The sequence below is a fragment of the Manacus candei genome, unplaced genomic scaffold, assembly GCF_025592945.1.
Source record: "Manacus candei isolate 608988 ecotype Guabito, Panama unplaced genomic scaffold, ASM2559294v1 h1tg000036l, whole genome shotgun sequence".
NCBI lineage: Eukaryota > Metazoa > Chordata > Aves > Passeriformes > Pipridae > Manacus > Manacus candei.
Window position 1 is genome coordinate 2,339,624 of NW_026138084.1, and position 25,852 is coordinate 2,365,475.

General features: G+C 44.1%; 1 protein-coding gene across 8 annotated transcripts in view; it reads left to right on the plus strand.

Moving 5' to 3' along the window:
• The window catches only part of WNK2 (WNK lysine deficient protein kinase 2), a 120,288-nt gene that overhangs the window by 1,300 nt on the left and 93,136 nt on the right, over window positions 1–25,852 (plus strand). The window lies entirely within an intron of this gene.

Below are 25,852 nucleotides of genomic sequence, written 5' to 3' on the forward strand. Positions count from 1 at the left end.
TGGCAGCTTCTGGTGAATCAAACCTTCCAAAGGGCCCCAGTGCTTGCCTTTTTTTAGGCATCATGTGCCTGGTGCTTTGGTTAGGTTGAAGACCTGTCCAAATACCTCTAGAAAGGAAGATTTTTACATAAAAGTTCTAGATCTTCAGATTGGAGTTATATCATCCAGTAATATTTAAAGTAATCCTGTAATATCTAAAGAGAATGAAGGTTTAAATACTGTCTCTCTCTGGTTTTTGCCTTTTGCTGCTACCCCGTTCTTGGTGATTTTTTGTGTCCTTCTGTAAAAACGACCATAGTACAATGCTTAATTTTTTCCTTGTGAAGCTTTTAGCGTCTGTTACCTCACTTTCATTGGCATCCATTTGAGTGAGACCGATCTAAGAGAAAAACCTAGGACGGACTTTTATTTATTTTTTTTTATTTTCAGTCTGAATTACCTTGTAATTTAGGTGGAACTAGGATTAAATCATAGTTACAATTTGGGGTCTTTAAATTCCCGCTGGGTGACTGAGCTTTATGGCCTGCAAGAGTTTGAGAGTAACGTGGAAATAAGGTGATATAATAAGTCTGAGCTCACGATTGTTTGTTTATTTTTTAATGTTGGCCCAATCTGTTTGTAAATCACTCCTGGCTGCCTAGGATAGCTGGGGATAGACGTGCAGCCACGTTCCCTGATGATTTCATTACACAACATAATCATAATTCACTGCAGCACCGCTCCCTTAATAAGAATTATGGGGAACACTTCTCGGTCTTCATAACTGTGCATTGCCGGTTTTTATTAGACAGGGATGCAGAATGGGAGACAATTGCCTGGCAAAGTATGGTGGGCTGGTGAGAGGGGCTGAACCCCTCTCTCCCCCAGGCTGGCTGGTACTGCAGGGTTTGTGGGGAAAGGGGAGAGCCTGAGGGATTGCCAAGGGGGTTTAAAAGAGCTGCTGGAGGAGAGCCTTGGGGCAGGCCTGGGCTTTGTCTGGCTTTGCTGGGAACTGAATTCTGAGTGTGTGAAGCTTCTACTTCAGCAGCCTGAAATCCATGAGGGATGGTGACTGGGATGCTGTCAGAGGGCAGGTTACCCGTAGGAAGAGTCCAGTGCTGCTCCTCTGTCAGTCCCTCCAGCCCAGCCCCATCACTGCAGAGCCATGGCAGGGATCTGGAATTCAGCACGGTGCCAGGCTATCTTAGGGTGCTCTGGCGGGGGCAGGTATTTTCAACATATTTTCTGTAACAGAACAGCTTTAACGGCCAAAGCCTGCCAAATGTGTTGGGGAACACTGCATGAAAAGCCCAGTGTCTGGGTCATGTACACCTAAGGAAGAGCCTGGGAAGGGAAAACTGCACTGTGAAGCTTACTCACCTGGTGATTGGCTTTCTTGTTCCTATTTACACTTGTTTAGGAATTCTTGAGCTGACTGCACGTGAAGAAATCTGTATAATTCTCCAGTGTCAATTAGTTTCCACTATATGTGCTTCAGCTTGAATCAGATAGGTGCTAGATATTTTCAGTTTAATACAGGATTTGTTTTAGGCCTCTGATTATGGAAAGAAAACTATTGTTTGACTCCTTTAGACAAATTGATGTGAATCCTTAGAGGAAGGCGGGGGCTGCTGGGTCTCCTTAAGCAGTGCTGTGTGCAGGTTTGGGGGTGATGCCAGAGGCCAGGTAATGTGAGATAGTATGGGAGTGTTGAAGCCACTGGGTTGGGAAAGCCTCATTGAATGACAAAAGCCTTTAACGACCACGAGATTAAAGCCTGTGCCTCTGGGCTGGGTTTGCACCGAGGAGGCAAAGCTGTGAATGGCTGTGTTGTCTCCGGCTTTTTGACTTGTAGAATACTCTCTCAATTCAGCAAGGGAATTTTAGGGAAGACATTCAGAGGGTGCTGTCAAGTAATTCCTTTTATTCGTGGCATTTTAAACTTTTTTTTTTGTGAGCTGTACCAGTCAGATACACTCCGGTTTGTCTCTTCCTCTTACAAATTAGAAGTTCAGCTATAGGTAGCAGAAGACTGAGTGGAAGCCATCATATCAGCACTGTGCTGTTGGAGACAAAATGCCTTCCTCTGCAGCCTCACACCGTCGGAACCCAGCCCAGAGCGTTTTTGTGGAAAAATTGCAACAACCTGTACTTTGTTTTTCATCTGGAGATGGGCTTGTGCTTGCTGGGGAGTTACAGCGAGCGGTGTTGAGGTTCCACACGGGCATTAATCCCCTGTCCTGGCTCAGCGGTTTTTCAGCCCAGTTGTGCTGTTGCCTGTGTGTCTGTCTTTGTCTGTCTGTACAAAGGCCTCGTGAGCTATTCTTGTTCAGTGGCTTTATTTCATTGAAAACGTGGCTTTAGGCTTCAGAACTGAAACCATGGCTCTGATTAGGGCAGGATCCAAGCGCTAACCAAACGATCTGGGCTTTAGACCTGTCTGAAGAGGCGAAAGCTGTAGCTGAATTCTAGCTAGAAAATAAGGTTATTGTTCCTTCCTGAAGCTGAAGTGCCGGAGCAGGATTAGTGTGCCCTTGCATTTTGGAAGGGTTTGCATTCTAAGGTTTTCAGCAGCTATAATTAATTTTAATTGGTGGCGTACAATTGCTGTGTGGTGAGGCTTCAGCATAACAGTGTTGCAGTGTTGCACTCCTAAGTAAAATGTTGGGTCATGAATAAGGAATACAAGCTTTGCCAGTCGGCTGCTGGCAAGCCAAATATTCCTTTTAGTTAGATGAATGGTTTCAAAATGCCCATCCTATTTCCCTTTGGGAATATGTAGGGAAACTGCAAAGAGTCAGACCTGGTGCTATCAAAGGCAGAGACCTCATTCTACTTTACAGTTCTTGCATGGACTGTGAATACTGAGATTGTGTTTAATTTTAATTTTCTTTGTTGAAAACTGTGGAAAGGATGGGCTGTCTCATCCTGCTGTTGCAGGAGAGTGGGAAATGCCTGCTGGTGATCGCCATAGGGAAGCCAGGCTTTTTGTTCTCCACCCAACCCATTGGTAGGGTATAGGATGCTTGGATGGGTGCTGGTTTCTTCAGGATACTTTATGTTCCGGTGCTCGGTGAGACAAGGTGTGGGGTCCCTCGGTGCTCCCTGGGGCTGAGCTCAGTTCATGTGTTGGCTGTTGGAGGTGTTTGGGCAGCTGTGTAGGAATGAAAGATGAGCAGGGGTCAGTTCTCCTTCCCCACCCAGATAGCTGAAATTAGAAATCCAGGATATTGGAATAGCTCTGCCAGCATTTTCCAATGGCCACCAAACCAGGGGTCTGTAATAGTAAAACCCCAAGAACAGCCATGCTGCTCTGAGGTGGCAATGTCCAACCCCTGCTTTTCTGTGGGCTTCTGGTAGTTCTGGTATAGTTCTGTAGGAAAAAATTAACTTTAAAAGATAAGTGTTTTAATTCATAGTTTCATAGCACTGCTTCCCTTTTATGTCACTGCCAGTCTCTCCAAACTGCCTGAACCAAAGGGAAAAAACATGGAAGTACGTTGTATGTTTGGAGTCACTCAGTTATTCAGGAGCTTCAGGTTTTTGGAGGGCATGTATCTTAACTGAATATTAAGTCCTAAATGTGGATGTGTTTCTGGACGTGTCTTATATTATCTATTCCCATATTAACACTGCATATGAATCACATGAATTTTCTTGATCTCAGTTTTTGTCCCTTACACGAGAAGCTCACCCAGGTTGGCTGATAGCTGCCAGATTTTAATGTGGTATGAATGGTCTAGAATTACAAGACGAGATTAGACTTGGATTTAATGCAAGGTGAATAAAAAGGGCATTTGAAATAATTGATTCTAGACCTAAGTGAATTTGCTAATTTTTCTTTCTAAGGCTGATAATATTTCCTTGAAGCAAGATTTCAAGTTTGAATGGGGGAAGGGAGGAAAAGCTATTTATTTCTAAGCATGCTGTGAGGGAAGGCTATGATCCCTATTTAACTTTTACCTTAAATTTTTATGTAGTGTCTTTCATCTTATGCTCACTTAGAAGATGTGAAATGGTTATTTAAAGAGACCAAGGATCGTGGTTTACACCATTTTTGTGTAAACAGATATGTTAGTGTGGTTAAAAGTGCGAGCCAGTAGAATGGACAGCAGGTTCACTTTGCTTTAGCTGGCAAGTCACTGCTGGAAAGATTAATGATGTGGAAGAGGGAGGATGTCCTATTGCCCTGTATCAAAATTCCAGGGGGTTTCTTCCTGAAAAAGGTAGGAACTTTAGGATTTGGTCTTTTGTTAATGTCCTTGCTGGCTGGCAGCATTCATCCGATTTCGAAATAGTAGCTGGTCACTATCTGTGCTGGTAATTTATTGACTGGGTAAACTTTGTAGTGTAAATGAACAGAATAATTTAGAATATCGTTTTGGGAGAAGAAAGGAGGGAAGGAGACTGTGTCTGAAAGCTTGAATCTGATATTACTGTCTGCTCATATTCAGTGAACTCTGAGACTAATTTTGTCTGTTTCCAGTTAATTTTTGAGATAGTGACTTCTATCTAAATGGAAACAATTGGTTTAGCTGTGCTTTACAGTGTCAGTGTGGAAGTGTGTGCCTGTATCGCTGCTGTTTGTCAGCAGAGCTGCTGCCCTGGCATGGAGAAGCAGCACAGGGATATGGGAGTGAACTATTAATAGACTCCTTCTCAAATTCAGTAAATGAAATAGAGCTGGGTCAGGCTTCACATTCTGCTTGTGAGTTGCACAAGACTCCTTTCCTTTGCCTTTGAGCACACTGTGCCTAAAGGGAGGTTGTGTGCTCTGTTAATTCTGGCCAAGTTCTTCACGCTGAATGTGTGGGTCCATTTACCATAAGAGGAAATGACTTAAAATCAGAACTTCAGTGTAAAGGATATTTCTGGTCCCTTTGGTCATCTCTTATCCACAGCTGATGGGGGTGTGGAAAAAGTTGATGTTGCAAGCTGTCACCTTGGTGATACTTGCACTTGATAGGCAGCCTGACACGTGTAACATGTTTACACTGGTGGAATTGTCCTGTGTCAGGGTGTAACAGATTTCGAAGTTCAGAGGCAGTGGTAAAAATGTCCTAAGAGTGGCAATAACGATTCAGTTGTTGATTACTGGAGTTGTTGGGGTTTTGATGGTCTGAATGATTAGAGATGCTGCAGAGGTTGGAAAGGGTGGCTCCTGGGTGGGTGGAGGGTAGAAGCCCTACTGTAAGGGTCAGGTGAGAAAGAATTGTTGAGGAGGGAGGTAGGGATAAACCTCTGTTGCCTCAGGAACCTGCTGCAGTGGTACCTGTGGGTTTGAGCACTGAGAAGTTTGATTTTTGTTAATTTTTTTTTTTTTTGGGTTGCCCTGATATGGCTGTTGATGGCCAGCAGCAGGACACTTACCTGTGTCTGTAGTAGGCTCTAGGCTAGGTCTGCCTGGCCAGAAGACATAAATATAAGCTAAGTGCTGATGTGTGATCCCTGGACAGGCTGAAGGCGTAAGGAAAGGGCAGCCAAAGGCGTGTCACGCGAGCTGTGACACTTGGCACCGGGCTGGGAGAGACCTCTGCATTGCACTGGATCAGCAGGGGTTTGCAAATAGCAGCTGGAGAGTATCTGAAAGGGTCATGTGGAGGCAGAACTGGTTTTCCTCATGTTTGAGTTTGTGTGTGTGAAATGGAAGTTATGTTTGGAAGTGTATCTCTTTCCCTGGAGTGACATTGGCCTGTCAGACAACGTGGGTGCTTATCCCAGGGTTGATTTGGATGTGCCTGAAACCCAGCTTGGCCAGGAAGGGTGACTTGGGGGTTTTTCCTCATGGGGTTGAGAAGTCAGGTAAACATAACCTTCATCCAGGTCCTTTCTATTCCTATACAGCTCTGAAAGGGGGGAACCAACTTCCTGCTTTCCTGCTGCCCTCCTGCCTTCTCAGGCACTTGAAGTCAGCCTTCCTGCCAGGAGAGCTCACAGCCCTGTTCTGCACAGCACTGCCTGGCTGCAGCTGCTTCTGCCGGGAGCCTGGGCCAGTACAAGAGTACTCAGAGCTCTTTATAAATCCAATTTCTATGTAAACTACAAAATAGAGCCTCTTTCACGTGTTAGATTGGCCCCCTGCTCTGGAACGGACTAATCTGCAAACCATAAGCAGCTTCCCATATCCCCAATTAAAACTTCGTTATCCTCCAAAGGAATCAGGTCCATTCCTCCTTCTAGCACCATGCTTATCCCAAACAGCATGCTTGTTGGGAATTTTGTGCATTCCAAATCAGCTGCATAGCTTCTGAGGGGTTCTTTTGACTTTCACCTTGCAGATGTAAAAGACACTGGGAATTTGGGGCAAGGAGAGGATCACAATTGTGCTTGTCCTCCCATGTCTCCTGCCCTCACCTGTGTTGTGGACACAAGTTGTCACATGTCACTCTAAGCCTTAGGAAGCTCCTTATTTCCCAGCCAGCTGTCTGCAGGGACAGACTTAGGCTGAGTTTTAAATCAGCTGGCAATAAATGTGCTTTGAAAACTTTCTGGAGTGACTCTTGTGTGATGTGCAGGTAGTGGGGGATGGTGGTGTCCTTTCCACTCATTCTGTGAAAGAAATTGAAGTAAACCCATAATTGTACTTACTTTGAATTTTATTTTTTGAATGATGCTCCCTCTTGGTCTTCAGTGGTCTTACATACTTGTTTTTTCAGTTCATCATCATCCCAAAAATGCCTTTTTTAAAAAAAAAAAGCAAAAAATTATTATTACACCCACTGGAAAATAATTTTGGTGTATAGTGCTAATACAACATGGCTGTGTAATATAGTGGTTAAATATGCAGTGGGAGTAATGGGTAAAATAAAATGCCACATTCTGGGAATGTACATCTCAATTAAACTATCAAGGAAGGAGTAACTGAAGACCTGATACCATCTGTTCTCCAGTTGTTTGCTACAGAGGGATACAAGCCACTTATTCACAAACTCTGAGGACAACAGATAGGAGAAGGCAGGCTCAAGTAACACTTGGAGAGTTCTTACTTGGATATTCTTCATGAATTCAGTCTGATCTTCATTCTTGACATTTTTAAAGGAAAGTTAAACACACTTGAAATGGTATTTGATCCTATCATGGATCTCAGCACCACTTTACTACAGTTAATTTGAGTTTTAATGTAATTTTTGGTTAGATAAGTAAACTTAATGGCTTTGATTCCTAGTTTTTTTTTTTTTTCCCAAGAAAATGAAAACCTGAAAGGAAATGGGCATGTTTTTGTTACACATGAGTCTTTTTTTAATGCTTTTTTTCTGAGGGGGGGAGGAAACTGTACTGTAGTTGGATACTAAATTAATCTTTTTCAGATTCTGAAAGTCCTGCTGTAGTCCAGCTGCCTTGACTGCCTTCTTTTTTTATTATGATTTTTTTTAGCTATTTATGTGGTTTTGGGCAGCTATCTTATTTTTTCCATTAACTTTTTAGCAAAGGTGGGCCTTGGTAAACTGTGGTTCTGTACTGAGCACAGTCATGTGATGTTCTGTGTATTCCTGAATTAACAGGGCTCCTCCAAAGACCAGTGTTAGTGTGCTTCAAGTGCTTAGAACTGCCTAAAACCCAGTCAGACTGAACAGATGGAAGAAGATTTGCTGAATAAAATTTTTGTCTATATTCCCTAAAATAAGGTTTTATTACAAAGAACAGATGACAGTTGGTCACCTCATCTATTGAGAGCCGAGTATTGATTTTACAGAAGCAGCATAAATCAGGCATTGCCCCCGTCTGCTTCCCAAATGAACGTTCCTTTCTTTCAGTAACACGTGCTTGAAGGATTAAAATGGTGTTTATTCCAGATTTTTATACAATAAGCAGCTTTTTCACGTTGCCTTTCCTGATGCTGTGTGGATTTTTTTCAGTGAGAGCAGCATTTCAGGTGCCCCATTGTGCTGCTGGAGCTGACCCAGCTGTGGTGCTTCAGTGAGCAGAATCAATCCTGCTGGTGAAGTAGAACCCTGTGGAAGGGGGGGGATCTCAACATTTCCAGTGGGTGTAGCTCGTTGCTGCAGGCCTCTGCTGAAACATTGGAATCGGTTTTACAAGAGTAGATATTTACCAGATAGTATCAAAATAGGTTTGTTTTGTTCCAGGCTTTGCTGATTAATTAAGGAAAACAGCTGTGGTTGTGTGCATCTGAACTTGTTTTGTTTCTCTTTCATATCAGGGTATGTTTGGAGAGTTGTTTAGATAATAAAGCAAGTATTACACTAATGAAATGGACTTGCTTTTCTCTCTATTATAATAACATTTGTATTGCCTTTGGTTGCTAATGGAGGATGAGAATATAAAATCACAGGATGGTTTGGGTTGGAAGGGACCTTAAAGCTCATCTTGTTCCACCCCTGCCATGGGCAAGGACACCTTCCATTAGCCCACGTTTCTCCAAGCCCCATCTTTGGCAAACACAGTCCTGACCAACATGGAATGGTTTGCATGTGCTTAATGTTGTCTGTGCATAGAGAAAAATAGCAAAAATACACAACCACCTGTGTTAAGCCTCAAGATACAGGACCAATGAATTGGGAAGAGTGACCTAGAATGACTGCTCACATCCCCTCTGGGATCCTGCCTCTTGGGTTGTGTTCTCCCTCTCTGGGGTCTTTGCATGTGCTTCTGGGGATGCAGCAGCAGTCCCACTGCCCTCCAGGCTTCTAACATTTTATTTTTTTTTCTTGCATGAGTTGTGATAACTTGTGTAACATCTTTCACTGACCTTAATGAGTTTAAAAAGTCATTGTGGCAGTTCAGCCCAATTGAAGCCTGTGATCTGCAGGAACATCCAGCACAGGCAGAGGGGGGTGAGTGAGAGGGGGAATATAATGTGATATTTGGGAGTTGTTTGTATTGTAAGAGTCCTGTTGGAAGCTCTTGTAGCACCATTCCCAGGAAACAAATGGGGACTTTCGTGTAACTTACCTTTAGAAACAATAAGAGGAAAGCTTCTGCTGATAGTCTGCTCATCCCTGGATGTGTGGCAGTCTCCTGAATGGGATGAAAGTTTGGAAAGCAAGTTTGAACTATAAATTCTTTTAGGCTGCTGGGAGCTCTGAGCCCCATGGGTGTCAAGTAGCAGTGATCCCTTGGTCTTTAAATAGAAAGCTCACTTTGGAGTCTCCATTTAAGACCTTAAGGCTGGTCTTAGACCAACATCAGGCAGTGAGAGAGAAACTTGGGCATCTAGGGCAGTGCCCCCTTTACCCTTCTGGCAGGCACAGGGCTGTGTTGGCTCAGAGCAGGGAGCCAAGTGAGCAGGGGCTGGTGGGGGAGGCTCCATCCAACATCTTCAGCCACAGGAACTGCTTGGGAGGGAGGAGACCTGGGGTGAAACTGCTGTCTGTCTAGCAGGCTCCAGTGTTTCCTCTTGGGATTCACTTACCTGAGAATGGAAGAGCTTCCTGTCTTGGAGGCATGAAGCTGCAGGAGGTGTGCTCCTCACTGTGCTCTCAGCTGCAGTAGTTTGGAGGCTTTGGGGAAGGCTCCAGTGACTCCTGCAGATGTGAGTGGAGCTTGGAATGAACCTCCCCTCCATCATGGGAGGGGAGATGGGCAATACCTCTTCTAGGTGTCATGTGAGAGGAGAGTGGGTGCCATCACCCACCTCTTTCTCCATGTGGTAGGTGTGCTCTTTGAGGAGTGGCTGAGGAGTTCATTTCTGGGTCCCAGCTGTGTTCATACACGAGGGGGGCCACATAACTTGAGGCATTTGGGGTGCATGCAAGAGGCTGTAGCCTCACCTTGAGGAAAGGCACAGAGCCTTCATTATGCTGACAGAACTGGCTGTCAGGAGAGTGCATTTGGACCCACGTCCATTTTATGCCTTATTTTTACAGTCTCGTGTTAAATTAAGCCAACTGGATAGATTCCCACGTGATACAGGATACTCCTATGAAGGCATGCTGTGGTTTCCTCTAGGCTATAGACAACCCTCTGAATCCCTGTCTGTGGAAGAGGATTAAGCCTTCTTTTCAAAGTATAGAAAGAAAAACCTCATAGCAAATATCTGTGGTTGGGAGAGGGAAGTGAAGCATCTTTTTAATTCGCTGGAATAATGACAGCTATTTTGTGAGGGTTTTGTTTTTGTGACTTGACTGCTTGAATTCCTGTCCCCACTCTTGACCACTCTGCCAGAGCCCATTCCCATTTTTTCCATTGCCAGGAAATAAATACACTATATCCACACTGGGGCTGCTGACATGGGAGGCTGGGGTGACAGGCTGACATCCCTTACCATGAGAAACAGTTAATAGTTCAGAAGTGTGTGAGCAGGACGTGTATCTGTTCATGTAGATGGATCCAACATGACAAGTTTTTAACCACTGAAGCTGCAAAACTATTAGAGACAGCAATTCTTCCCTTAAGTAACACTGAAGCATTAAATATAGCTTCATTTACTGAAGTATGGGTATACTTATTTAGAGTTATCTGAGCGAGAAGGTAACAAGCTCATGTTCACTCACCTGTGGACTTCAAAGAAAACTTCACTATACAGCATTGTTTTGGGGCTTTTCTGTGTGAAATGGAACATTTGGTATGATGGAGCCTGGGTGTTCAAAAGCAACTGTCACAAGTCAGGGGACAGAAGATGTTTGACTTTAGCCACACAACTACTATCTGGATTTTCTTTCCTTTTTTGGGGGGGAGGATGTTGCTGAACAACAACCCTGTTTATACCGACTGTTGCTGGGGAGGGTGCATTCCATGCTGGGAGGGGAATTCCCAGCATGGAGATGTTGATGGAGAACGATGGGAACTGCAGGGTCTGTGTCTGTTGGCTTTGCCTGAGCAGGACACCACAGAAAATACACACATTCCCAACTCAGGACCTGAAAGGTTACAGGGTGCTTCATCAGCCCCTTTCTGTGTTCCTTTGGCATTTTTAGAATCACAGAAGGGTTTGGGTTGTAAAGAACCTTAAAGACCATCTCATTCCACCCCCTGCCATGGGCAGGGACACCTTCCACTGGACCAGGTTGCTCCAAGCCCCGTCCAACCTGGCCTTGAACACTTCCAGGGATGGGGCAGCCACAGCTTCTCTGGGCAACCTGTGCCAGGGCCTCCCCACCCTCACTGCCTTTTTGGGGAGGCTTTATTAAAAAAATGGATGCTACTTCATAGAAACTTCCCAATAGGCTTTTAAAAAGCAGTTTAAATTCTTTTTTGCTTCTCATTCTTCTTCCCTGTCCTCCACCACTCCCCTAAAAGTTACAAGGACATGGTCCTGCTCTTAACACCTTCTGCACTGCCACAGGGTATATACAAATACACTTTTTTCGCATCCCTTATTTTTCTTTGGAGGATCATCTTCATAATCCCATGAAATCATCTCCTATGATTAATCTGACGAGGTGCCATTTCACCTGACAGCCTTCCAGTCGTGCAGGGTGTTTCCTTGGGCAGCTGCTTTGTGCAGCCCTGAGACCATCAGTCAGTGACAGCTGGGACAGCATCTGGTCTCTCTGAACATCATCCTGATGGGCCTGAGATGGAAATCAGAATTTGCAGAGAAACAAAGGAAAATGGGGTGGCACCTAGTGAGACAAGATGCAGAAGCATTTTATAACCTTTGTGCAATAGTTATTTCTGATTCCTAGCAATGACTTGTGCCTGTGGACTTTCTGACCACCTTGTTGATGCTTTGGTGCCCCAGTTCTGATGCTGCAGTTACCAACTTAATGGTCCCACATGCTGTAAATGCCTTTTTTAAAAATAAGCTTTGATAAAGCTTATATATTGTGCATTTTATGCACGCTTTATCTCAATATCATCTCTGCTTTTTAGAGGTGAAATTGTAGTTTGTGATTTCTGTCATTAAAGCCATTAAAACCTTTCCACAAAGCTAATTTTTGTGTACAAAAAGAAAGAATGATGTAATGTCTTATGAACTGTGACCTTTGTGCCTTAAAAAATGTATAGGGTACGTTTCCAAATGGATTTCTGTCAGCAGGGTAACTAATGAAATCCTCTTGCAGTTTGAGCCCTTGGTACCTAAAAGGATGTGAAGTCCCTGTGAGGCTGCTCTGACAGTTTGGTTATTTCTGAAAATGCCCTTCTGTGAGTTTTACAGCTACCAGGATCAGGCTTTTGCTGCAGTTTTGTGTTCAGTGGGGCCAACTAGAGAATTTCTCTTTCCCTTTTATATCAAATTTCCTGAATATTGAAAGGTGCTTTGTTTCTGTGTGCCACTACCGTGATTTACTCACTAAATGTATTGTGGAACTTATTTTCCTGAAGGAACAAAGGCTGAAAATTAACCCTTGAATATGTTTTTGACAAGTTCTAGGAATAACAGGAAGGGATGAGATTTCCTACTATTAAAATTACACAATGGTTTGGGTTGGAAGGGACCTTAAAGCTCATCTCATTCCACCCCCTGCCACGGGCAGGGACACCTTCCACTAGACCAACTTGCTTCAACCTGGCCTTGGACACTTCCAGGGATGGGGCAGCCACAGCTTCTCTGGGCAACCTGTGCCAGGGCCTCCCCACCCTCACAGGGAAAAATTTATCCTGTAAAAGCAGTCTTGCTCTTCGTAAGTTCATTAAGTCAATGCAAGACACCAATCTCCCAGTAGTTTTGTGTGTATTTTTCTCAGAGGATACACATTTCAGGGTCAGAATAATATGTAATCTGTGACACAGCAGAATGCTTAATTGTGTTACTGGAAAAATGGATGGACTGGTTTAACTGGAAGATATTCCACGTGCTGAAATGTTGATTACTCGCAGAGGTCTAAGACAGCCAGAGGAATAATTGGTCATGAAAGCCTGTTCACCTGTTTTAAGGTGCTCAGTTTAAAACAGAAATTGAAAAGGCAGCATACTGTCTGGAAGGTGCTTGTGTCCCAGAGTTTTAACCCCCCCTGAGCCAGATTTATGAATGTTTCAATACACACTTTATCCAGTCTGTTTTAAACATGCAGCATATTTTGAAATGTAATAACATTCCCAGAGCAGCAGCTTTTATTCTTAGGCTGCCCTAAATTACCATGCAAATTTACCTGCTTTAAAAGGCACTGCTGGTAGTGGAGTGATGTGGATGGTGGCAGGTCTTGAGAATCTTGCACGGTTAAAGTGAACACACAATTTTTTTTAATTGATGAGAGATGTCGAAAGCAACACTCTAACTGTGTAGAGGATACAGGGCTGTGTGAGTCTGGATGGGAGCTGGAATCCCAACACAGGAAAACAGTGCAAAATCAGCATATTTGCAAGCATGTGTATTTTTACAGCATAGCCAGAGAGTTGGTGTTCAGGGGATGGACTTCTCCTTAACCTTAGGTATGGAAGTGAAAATAGAGATTCACATGCTTCCCTTGCTTTTCAGAGAATATTCCAGTAATTCCACCTTTCTTTATGAATTAATTCAAGGAATGTTGTACCTGCTCTCTGGCTTCATTTTGTGGTGTTATGCCTTGTTCCATGGCTGGCATGGGATAAATCTGGGAACAGCACTGCGAGTGGAGGGGGAATTCTTGAAGGAATGGCTGTGGGGTGATTTGATTTGGGTTGCTGTGGTCTTACCCCTTGAGTTGCCATTTTCGTGGCAAGTGTTTGCCCTTTGTTTTTTTGGGCTTTGCTTAGGGCATGTCCATAAGATGGATGGGAGAGTTCCTTTAAAAAGCCACCTGTGCGCAGTAGTTATCATAACACAGATAAAGTGTTTGTACAGGTGAGGTAAATACAAGAGTCTGAAATTGTCAGTGTCCTCCTAAAATTAGGAACTCGTAAATGAGATTATGGCAGTGAGTATTATTCTTTGTTAAAAGGCCTTTTGAAGTAGGTGGGGTTTGAAAATTAACTGCAGCATGTGGCGCTCGTAATTGTAGTGGAGTGGAACAGGTACCTCTGGTAGGATGAATGATTTAAAAAAAAAGGTTCAATCTTCTTTGGTTTGTGAGTTCTCAGGTGCTTTCTTTAAAAAAATACCTGGAGTCATTCAGGTGGATTGTGAACTTGTTAGGTGGAGTTCTACCTAAACCTTAGTGTCTTTATGCTGCAACTGGTATATCAGCTTTCCCTTAAGTACTTTGTATGGGATGGTGATCACTGACTGTCATACTCTAAGATGCTAGAAAGTTAAGAAATTTGGGGTTTAAAATGAAATTGCAGCCCCAAGGAAGGCTGTGCAAAAGCTTTTGTTTCATTGCAGTCCATGAACTTTATCGTGGAAGTTCTAATTTTGAAAGCTCCTGAAAACGAAGCTTTAAAATATTTTAAGTAAATCACTTTGTGACTGTAAAGTTTTTCTTCCCTCTTCAAAGTGTCTGGTGTTTTGTATGGGATGATGTTCCACATCTAGATGTTGATGTTTTATTATTATTATTATTATTGTTACTTTTGTGATATTCAAACCATTGAGTTTCACAGAAATAGGCTGACCCTGCTGGCAAGACTAATCCAGCCTCCTGCTGCAAGAAGTGCTTTGCTGAATCCTTCTGAGCATCCTTTTCTGAGATCTGCAATTTAACTCCAACTACTTGGAGTTTTTTGGGACTCCAACTTGTACTGTTTTAATCTCGTAGGCTAAAATAATCTACAAGCGTTGGAGTATTTAGTGTATTTTGAGTCTTGTAGATTATAATAGGGATACCAAGTGGGTATCCCTATTGTAAAGGAATCCTAATTTAGTGATGTCACAGACAGTGTTTACAGGATCTTACCTGAATTTTAGTCTTGCAGACTAAAAATACATCTCTTAGAAAAAGAATGCTGTTTGCAGTAAATCATGTTCTATTTGTTTCAAGAGTGCTAACACAAACTGAGTGATCTTCAAGGACTTTCCCACCTAGAGCTTGATGAAAACTAAGCTTTTGTCCGGATAAAAGGCTCGGCATAGTGTGCTGCTGGTGATGGATCCCCCGGGAGGCTGCCCACAGCTCGAGTTCTTTGCACTGCAGCAGAGAAATGCCACAGATTAGTTCTATAATCAGGTTAATTGAAAGAGCAGAAAGGGGTAAGGAGAAATTTGCTGCATTTGTAGTTGAGGGGAAGAGTGTGAAGGGCTGATGTGGCCCGTGCTGTGTCTCAGTGACCAGCAGCTGGGGGTGCAGTGCTGGGAGCCAGTGCCTGGAATCTCCTTTAATAATATAGTTTTTATGTGTATATTATTACAGTGAGAATTAATGTGGCGGTTTTTTCCCATGGAAATGTCTTGGGAGAGAGGACTGTGATAAGAAAAATCTCTTTAGCCAGCCTTGTCTCAGTTTTATGGGAGAAAACTCCTAGACTCTCGCACTTGAATTTCTTCTGCTCTAGGGAAGGTGATGGGAATTTAACACAAAAAAGAAACTACCCTAGGGTTGTATTTTTTTTTTCTTTTAAATTTCAGTAGGTAAGGGCATTCCCACCCTGTATTTCCTGATTCCTTTTAGAAGCTGCAGATCAGGACTAGTCTTTTCCCTTGGTCACCTCCTTAGTTGAAAGTTGGAAATACTGAATTGTATTCCAGAGCCCATGAGGTTTTGAGAAAAAATGGGTTGTGTGTATTATTAAGTTGCAGAATCATATTTTCATGTGAAATGTCTTAATATTGTGGTGCGTGGACTTGGTGTTTGGTTCTTTTAGGGCTCCAGATCTGTCACAGCAGGACTGAGGACTCCCCTTGGTTGTCCATAGGGTTCACATCTGGGAGATTTGTCAATTGAATTTGTAGCCCAAACCTCTGCTGACATATTTGTTTTCTACCCTATTTTTTTTTCTCTTATATTTGAAACCATTTTTATTCAGGGTAATGTTCTGAAGGACCTAATGTAGTTAATAGGCTTTTTAAAAAAAAAAGAAAACCCAACTAAAACGCCCCACTGGGAATGAAAGGTCATCACAGAGCTTTTAATCTGACGTCCAACCAAGCAGCCGTGGTATTTAATCCATCCTTCCCTGGAACAGCAGCCAACATTAAAAGCCACAATAAGAAAATTATTACTTACATCCCCTTCTCAGTCCAACAGAACGTCCTCTAAACTAACCCAGGTGGGCCTGTGGTGGCTTCCTTTCAATGTGGTTTGGTTTTTTCTCTAAGTTTCTAGTAAATAATGAGAGGCTGCCTTGGCTTACCATGATAACTCGCTGGCTTCATCTGTTTCTTTCCAGATAGTTGTACTTACAATGGGTGTCCCCACTGTAAGGGATTACTAATGCCACAGAAAATGTTTATTTATTCTGAAAAGACCTATTCCTATAATTTCTTCCGAGTTCTATTTCAAGCTAGCTAAGCTCTGCTGAGTTGTCTCAAATTAAAAGATGTTTTTTTTGTTCTGGACTTAAGTGCACACCTATTTTTTAAAGAGCTCATGTATATTATCTCCATCTGTTTTGCATATTTTTTTAGGTTGAGGCATTCCTGTATTTCTTTCTCCGGAGCCTGCAAATTTAATTGGGTGAGGAAATCTTTTCCTCGCTTTGCATAATAATTTAAACAAACTATTGTGTCTCAAATCAAACTGTTATTATAAAGAATGCAAGGTGCATCATAAGGCTTGGCTGTGCTATATAATACTCTGTAGTTAATGAAAAGTCTTCTGTATGAAGTTAAAGATATGAAAAAGGCTCTGGGTAGCCCTGTGGGCACTGCTCTCCTTCGCTGTTCAGACAAATAGAACTACAGAAACATTAAGGTTGGAAAAGATCTTTAAGGTCATCACGTCCAACCATCAACCCAGCACTCACACCATGTCCTCAAGTGCCACATCCACGTGTTTTTTGAACAGTTCCAGGGATGGTGACTCCAGCACTGCCCTGGGCAGCCTGTGCCAGGGCTGAACGATACTTCCCGTGAAGTTCCTCTTGTCCTGTCTCCCTTGTTGCTTGGTTTGTTACCTGAATAACCTGTTACTGGAATAACTTGGGCTGTTTGGAAGCAGGGGATCGTAACAGAGCCTCTGTGAAGCACAGCTGCAGGTCAGGCTGCCACTGGGGCCTTTCCATGCCCTGCACGGGTTGTTCCTGCAGAGGCTGTCCCTCGGTCCCTGTGCTATTGAGGCGAGAGGATGATTCACAGGACAGAGTTCCTAATGTTCCTTCCTCTCCAAACTGACGTGAATGTACTTGGGGAAATGCGGTTAAAGCTGGTCTTGGAGAGCTCTCTCTACACACAGAGGCACAGTTACATAACCTGGGCATGAAGGACAACAAGGGCTGTTGTCTGCAGTGAATTGTAGGACAGCAAAGCTGAGTGGTTGGGAGCAGCCAGCTCGGCATTCCACACCAACACACAGAGAGAAGGGAATGGGATTATCCCATTCCTTTGTTTGTTTGATCCCCAAATTGCGTAATATTCAGTACTCTTTGGGCACAGCAGAGGGAAAATGCAGTTCAGGAAGGAGTTAATCAAGGTGTTCAGATGAGCGTCAGGCACACCAGGGCTTTCTGCCCGGCTGGTTGGGTTATCCTGAGGGCTGCAGCAGCCTGGAACCTGACACACACCCAGCTGGTGTCAGGTTGAATTTGGCCACTGCTGCAAATCAGGTTTCAGTGATCGGCTGTTTGGTTTGATGGTTTTTTTGTTTTGTTTTGGGGTTTTGTTTGTTTTGGTTTTCATTTGTTTGTGTGGGTTTTTTCTGTCAGTGCAGCAGAAAATTTAGATGGCACTCCAAATGTTTTCCCTGGGAAGATAAAGTGTATGAATGGATGTTCTCAAGAAGAGTGACTTGGGGCCTCAGGAGGCCATGGAGGGAGGAGAGGAAGGAGGGGTTGGGATGTGTCAGGGTGGATGGTTGTGGAGAGGGACAAGCCTACAGGTCGGGAGCTTTGAGCAACATGCAGTCAGGGCAGGGATGCTGTTCTGTCCCCTCCTGGGATGTCTTGAGTCCTGTCCTGGCTCCTTCACCTAAGCTGGAGCTGGCCTGAGTCTTCTGTGTGAGATGTGGCTTGGAGGATTTCTTCCCTCTGGGTAGGATTTTGCCAGAATTACTCTCTCTCCTTTTGTGTTATGTTGGCAGTGAATCCTGGAGAAGGTCTGAGCCCTTTCTCTGCCTTTTGTGTGGGATGCAGGATCTGTTCTGCCCTTCAGCTGCTGCTCTGGGCAGCACCTTTTGTGTCTGCCTGGTCACCTGCCTGGCTGTGGTGGGCAGGGTCAGCAGGCAGCACATGCACAGAGCAGTGGGGCTGGGAGGGAAATGCATGGGGTACGGATGTGAACACGACCGTCGGGAGAGGAGGATGCACAACCTCCTCTGAGGTGTTGCTTTAGAAGGGGTGTATCTAATTGGGATGTACAAGCCTCTTCAGTCCTTTCTGAGAAGCTGTTTCTGTTGAAAGATTAATATCCCAAATGCTGCAGTGCCTACAGCCTTTCCTGGATTTTCCTTCTAATTGGGGTGCCTTGTCCTGTGGTTCTAAGGCAAAGCAAGTGTACCAAGAGAACTGGAAGTTTTTCCAGAAGGTGGATTAGAGCAGTGTTGTGTTCCAGGTCCCACAGGTAAACTAAACCTTCAGCTCAAAGTTTGAACAGCCACATTAAGTTCAGCTGGTGATGAGCATTGCAATGCTTTTCAGATTAACTTTAAATAAGAACCTGTGGAACATCTGCTGAGTCTCTGCTCTTCCCAAAAGTGGGTATATGTGTCAGTCAGGAATTGTGAACCATGAGCCCTGCTCTCAACTGATGTTCCTGAACCCTAATGTTGGGCCTACAAAATGTTGAGCAATTCCCTTGGATCACTGACCACATGTTATCTGGTGCAAACCACTGCAGGCACCTCACTTCAAGGAAGATGTGAGAAGGACTAGTCCTTCAGATTCCAGCATCTAGTTACAACAGCATGCAGAGATCTCAATAATATCTGAAAAAAACCCTAAGCACTTAAAGGGGGAGCTGAATAAATGGTTCTTCATGGCTACCATGTACAGGCAAATAATTAATGGGCTCAAAATGAGACTAGAGGCATGCAGTTTAGAGAACAGGGAGACCTGTCCAGCTAAGAGCAGTTAGGCATTGACAAATATTCCTTGGGCAGGCTTGCTAGAGCTGTGTGCAGGTCTTTCAGGAACAATTTAGAAGTCACTGCTCCTATCTTGGAGCAAAGGCACAGACTGGTGATATTTCCTGGTGACTTCCAGACCCACTTGCTGCAATTCTCTTACTCTGTGCCATGGCACTGGCCACATACTCAGCGTCACAAGGTTTGCATTGACATTGATATGGCCAGTCCTGTGAGCACTGTTATTTCAACATGGTTTATATAAGTTTGGTTTAGTTTGGTAAGGAGCCAACCTAAACTGGATAGTCATCCCATCTTTAAATTGAGCTGTTGGAAAATTCTGTTTGCCTTTATTTCATTAACAGTGTGTTGAACTGGTTTCAGATCATGTAAGTTCAAATAACAGCCCAGCCAACAAAAATCGTCCCCGTTCTGCTACAGAGGAATCAAGCACCTGAGAGCAGCAGGGACTTGTCTGGGTGCAGGGGCTGCTCTGGCAGTTGTCTTCAAGAAGGAAGAACATGTCATGAGGGGGCACCAGAATGAGTAAGGGAATGGAGAACCAGCAAGGCTGGACCTCAACTCGGTTAGCCCAGCAAGCCAAGAGGGATGTAATAACTGTAGAAAGGCAAGGGGAGGGGAAAGTCACTCTAAGGAGGAGAACTGTGAAGGTTAGAGGATGAAGTTGGCTCATGAAGGAATGTATCTCAACTGGCTTTGAGCAAACTAAACAAGGAGGAGGAATAAAGGCTTAGCACAGCTTTGCTTTAGGAGTTACATGGCAACAATTCTAATTGTTTTAAGAAGAAGGTTGCTCAGTTTATGAACAAGATTGATTATCTGGCATGTCCTGCACTTGACCTTGGATGTTCTCACGTAGGAGGCTTTCACAAGGAGAACTCTTCTTGCTTGTCTCTTTTCTCAAAAGTCAGGAGTATATTGTCAAAATTTTCAGGTTTTATCCAGCACCTTCAAGGTGGAAACTTCAGGGAGAGAAACATTAAAAAACCACCACTTTAATTTGTAGATCTTGTTTTTTTTTAATTGCTCATATTGCTTCTGAATTGCAAGTTTTTGCCCTTTTTTTTTTAAAGATATGTAGTATCCTGAAGTTGGGTCAGGTTTGCAACTGCATGAATCCTTGAGTGCTGCACATACCTGTAAAAATAAAGATTTGTGCTTTCCAGATAGTGCTTCCTATTTAAAAAAAAACAGGATGAAAGGCTCTTATTGTGCTCATGAGCCTTGGTGCCTCTCAGGTTGTGCATTTACACTTTTTTTATAGGTTTGATTTTTGTTGTAGTTATTGGCTGGAGGCTCAGAGTCAGAAAACTCACCCAGGTGTCTGATGCCAGAGGAAGCTTGAACTTGAGAGCAGAGATAAACTGATGTGACCTGATGGTGGTTTATCCAGCACTGAATGTCTGAACTGTTGTTCTGTGCAGGTAAAGTGTCTGCCTTGCTCAGCAAGCAGAGATGATCACGGTGCTTTGGCAGCCTCAGAGTGTGGAGCCAGCACAGGGAGAGGGGCAGCACCAGGGCATGGTCTTGCTGTTCCCCTGGGGTTCACCTTCCAGCCCAAACTGATGAGGTCATGCAGGAACTGATTTTGTCATCCTTGCTTTATCAAGCTTCATCGTTATGGCTGTGGAGGTGATTGTAGAGTGTTCCCTGTAGATGTTGATGTTTCCTGCTGTCTTTCTGATCTTGTAATAAATAGCTTACTTTGTGGTTTTTCCTTTTTTTTTTTTCATAACACAGTTGGAACAACGTTTTCGGTCAGTGTTTCTGTGACTTTAATTTGCAAGAGTAACTGCACATCATGCAGAATCCTGCAGAATGAAGGAGCCTTTTCTTGATACTTTCTAGAAATGCCGTGTCTGGGAGCATTCACCAAGGTCACTGTTTTTAAGGACACCATCTTCCCGAGGATGGTGTATCGAGTGTCTTTGCTCCTTCTGCTCGGCGTGATCTGAAAATGCAGAGCTGAGCCTGACCCTGTCAGAACATCCTTGGTGGGTTTTGGTTGTAGGAGATTTAAAATGGGATGCTTAAATCTCCAAAGCAATGAAGCATTAATGTGTTGTTTTTCTGCAAAACCTCATCTCTGGAGACTGGGTCTGTTCCTGCCTCGGTGCATATTTAGCGAAGCAACTGAGTAAATAGACTAGAAGAAATCGTTGGTTATTAACTTAAGGCTGGTAAAGAGAGACAGTGGTAATAATGGAGAAGCTAATCTGATTTGTTGTAGTGGTAAATCAGCTCTAAATCGGTTACCTTAGTATCCTTATGTTGAATGGGGTTTTTTTGGTGAAATAATAACACTTAATTGGAAAGATTATTAGATTGTTACTGTTTTTACTAGGCATTATTTTAACACACAGTATGGTTTCTATAAGGACACAGAATGAGTGTGAGTTTGCCCTTCTCCCTTTCTGTCTTTCTGTCACAGTGATATGTTTGCTTTTCTTTCTTCTAAAGCCTTGATAGAGCCCAAAATGAAATGGAAATGGTATTCCTGTTGTGGCCAAGGTTTACAGTTGAGAGCCATCTCATCAATCACACCTGCTTTCCTTCCAAATGTTTCCTTTGGCAAGAACATCTGTTGAGGAGAATACCACCGATCCCCAGGGCATCATTTTCCATATGCTCCCATTTCAGGATAAAATTAAACCAGTGGACCTTGACTGGTTTTCTTAACCAAAAATGGGTCCTTGTGCTTCTGCTAGCAGAACATGAAGAGTATTATTTAATAAGGGCATGAATCACTTCCACTGGTGCTCCTCTGGAGAGAAGTGCTGCCTCAATGTGACTGGAATCGTTCTTTGGCACACGAAGGCAGATGGTGTTAAACGAGTCAGAGAAGCGTTGTATGTCCAATCTGGTGCTGCCTGGCTTACTAACGGTGATGATTTGTAGGATGGAGAGCTTGGAGGTATGGGTGCCTCCAGGAGGAAGAAAACAGGGCTCCTGTCCGTTTCCTGCCAAGCAAATAGAGCTGTCGAGTGCCCTGATTTCCGTGGGCATCTCCCCTTGGTGCGTCTGTACAGTTTTGCTTTGGGTATTGAGGGCTCCCTGCATGATGGGCAGGGATCTGAGGTGAGTGGGCAGGCTGTGCTCAGACCAGCTCTCAGGTGTGGCTGTGTCAATCCACTGTACACGCACAGTAAGTCCAACATGTTCTGGGAGACATCACTGCCTGTGAGGGGATAGTCCTGCAGGGAAACCGTGAAAGGGACAGCCCAGAGGAGTTCAGGCTGATGGTCATTTCTGCATCTGTCTCCTCCTGCAAAATTGTGACCTGGCAAAATTAGCATCTGTAAAACCCTTTGTGGTCCTGGTGTGGCTGAGAAGTGAATACTAAGATGGTGCATGGTATCTGTAATAAAGCTTTTGTATGAAGGCCCAGAAGTCCCTGGCAGCTTTCATGAAGTAAAGCCCATTGATAGAGTGTGTGCACAAGAGGATAAACAACTGCCAAGTTGCACAGTGATTATTTTTTTTTTAATGTGTTTTCTGAAATTTTCAGTACCTCCCTGCCAGCTACACATCAGTGTGAGTGGAAAAGAAAAGCACAGACTGCTGTTCCTGGCTTCAGTTGGACTTTCAGGTGGACTGAAACTGAGGTGTATGCTTTGCACTGGGGTACAGTCCATGGCAAGTGAGCGTGTAGCCTTGGGTTTTCATGTGCTGATGAGTTTTAAAGGCAGCCCTGCCCTCTTATGTAAGCTTTTAAGGCATTTTCATGCCTTATTTTTGCTATTTATCATGGTGTCTTACCTACATTTCCTCTGCAATTACACAAAAAGAATATATTGTGAGAGTTTGGATGGCATTGGGCAAGTTATTGGGGAAGAATTGATGACAAGGCACTTCTGATCTCTCTACTGATGAGGTGAATTAGACTCAAAGACTTAAATTAATTCATCCTCCTTGCCTGCTGTACCTTGCATTAATCCAGGTCTTGCTGAAATCTCTATAGAAAATGTGTAAAGAAACAAACTATAAAAAATTATTTCAAAGACCAGGTGGTATTTTTAATACATCATTTAAAGGCCTGAAAATATTAAAAATGAGAGCCAAAAATGCTTATGCAGAGATGCTGAAATCTCTCCATAGTACTGGTTCACAGGGGACAGACAGTGTCCCTTGAGAAATTCTGAACAAAAGAATTCTATGCAAAACACACACCTCACCACCTCTGATTTCCCCAGGAAGCTTTTGCAATTATTCCTGGTGACTGTTTGCCATCACAGAATCACAAAATATTCTGAGTTGGAACAGACCCCTCAGGAGCATCAAAATCCAGCTTTTGGCCTGTCACAGCACAGCCCCAACAATCCCACCCTGTCCTTGAGAGCGTTGTCCCAACCCTCCTGGAGCTCTTGCAGCCTTGGGGCTGTGCCCACTGCCCTGGGGAGCCTGGGCAGTGCCAACCAGCCTCTGGGGGAAGAACCTTTGGCTGAGATCCAACCTGAGCCTGCCCTGACACAGCTCCAGCCATTCCCTGGCTGCTGTCCCTGGTCCCCCCAGAGCAGAGCTCAGTCCCTGCCCCTCCTCTGCCCCTGCCCAGGAATTGGAACTGCACTGAGGTCTCCCCTCAGTCTCCTCTGCTCCAGCTGAACACACCAAGTGCCCTCAGTGTCCTCCCACAGCTTCAAATCAAGGCCCTTCCCCATCTCTGTTCCCTCCTTTGGACACTCTCTGATGGCTCAATCCCTTCCTTCCATTGTGTCCCCCCAAACTGCCCCAATGTTGAGGTGAGGCCGCCCCAGGGCAGAGCAGAGTGGGACAATCCCCTCCCTGATGCCCCAGGACAGGGTTGGCCCTCCTGGCTGCCAGGGCACTGCTGACTCAGGGCCAACTGGCCACCGACCAGCACCCCCAGGGCCCTTTCCCAGCTCTGCTTTCCAGCCTCTCATTCCCAGTCTGTCCATCCATCCCGGATTGCCCCACCCCAGGGGCAGAATCCGGCACTTTCCCTTGTTCAACTTCCTTCCCATGGTTGGTGATTCCCAGCCCTCTGATCTGTGAGGTCTCTCTGCAGGGCCTCCCTGCCTTCCAGGGACTCAACAGCTCCTCCCAGTTCTGTGTCATCTGCAGACTTGCTCAGTGTCCCTTCCAGTGCTGCATCCAAGTCATGGATGAAGATGTTGAAGAGCACAGGGCCCAAGATGGAGCTCTGTGGAACCGCCCTAGTAACAGCTCCCCAGTCTAATGTCACCCCAGTCACTGTCACCCTCTGTGTTTGCCCCGTGAGCCAGTTGCTTACCCACTCCATGCTGTGTTTATCCAGCTGTGGGCTGGACAGTTTGCCCAGAAGGATCCTGGGAGAGACAGTATCGAAAGCTTACTGAAATCCAAAAAGGTCACATCAGCTGGCTTTCCCTGGTCATTGAGGCGGGTCACCTTGTCATAGAAGGAAATCAGGTCTGACAATCCTCAGACCACACCTCACAACATTGCATCTGTGACCGGTGAGTTCCTGCCCTTCCACCCGAGCGCGGACGCCCCAGGGTGGAGGTGCCGGGATGTGATGCTGTGGTCGTGGAGGGGGGCTGAGGCTTCGTGGTGGGGAAGGGCAAAGCTGAATCAGGGCTAGAGAGGTGCTATACAGAAGCAATGGTTTTATTGAGAACCGAGTAAATGGGATCATTTGAGGGTATCTGTTTTGCTTTTAATTTCAGTAATGGTCTTTAACATCTTCTGGCAAGGGTCTATCCTACAACATTTCTTTTTCTTGGGGCAGGGCAGCTACTAGTGATGCCTTGTGGTTAATGCACTGCGTTCTTTTTTTTTCAGTCCACTCTGCAGACATCTGCTTTCGTTTTTCTGGACAAGTCCCGTTTTCCCCACGACTGCACAATAGTTTGTTGACCGATGAAGCCCTTCTGTGTACTCACCTGTCACTTATCCTGGGGACTGTGGGAAACACAGTCCCAGGATTTGCATTCCATTCAGCGAGCGGCCATTACTGCTGGTGATTAAAAAAGTCTTACTCGAATTGCTGGTTCTCTTTCACTAGTAATTAAGCTGTTGTTTCCTAGTAGGAAAAAGCTTTCATGCTGTGCAATCACGGGGACCTCAGAGAGACCAGCCTTTGCTTTCTTAAATGGGCATATTGATTGGTCTTTATTAATAGAAAAACCTCTAAGGAGAGGTGAAATACCCGAGTTTTGGAAAGTTAAAAAAATAATTACAAAGCCTTTTAAAATCATATGAAAACTAGGCATTGTTCCCAGGTCTTTTTTCCTAACTTCTAGTCACGTTTTTCACAATGCTGTATTTTGTGTTTTAAAAGTTTAACTGAGCTAAGAGATCCATTGTCAGAGAGAAAATACTCAGTTTTTAAAACTGCTTAATGAAAGTGTTTAGTAGTAATGTTATTTATCAGTTGAATATGGAAGTGTGCAATGAACTGAGTGGTTCTTCAATCCTACATTTTGCAGGCAGTGCAATTTGTCTTTAAAAAACAAACAAACCCGAGCAGTCAAACGAAGTATTGTCACACCAATTAATATGATATGTGTATGCACTACTGTTTTTTTTTCTTTAGATGTTTAATTTGAAGATATTTTAGTCTTTTTTATTTACTGAAATTGAGAGAAGGGCAAACTGTTCTGTTGGGTTGCTTCTCTGCGAGCGGGTTCTTCAGTTCCACAGTAACTTGTTAGTGTGCCTGAAGTCAAACCCCAGCCAAATTGAAAGGAGTTTTTGTTTGCTTTCATAGGTACACATCAAGGTAGCCAAGAGCAGTGTCATGCTTATGTCTTTATACATCCTCCTCCTTAAGGGACTTTGTCAAGTAAAGTTGACTTTTGCTTTTTTTTCCTCTCAACTGAGTGTTTTGTGGGAGGGAGAGGGAGCAGGGAGAGCAAGGTTGCTGTATGTTTTTTGAACTAGTATTGGGCTTTATGAATGTAGGAAATAATATGTGATTAAAAATACAACAAGCCTTT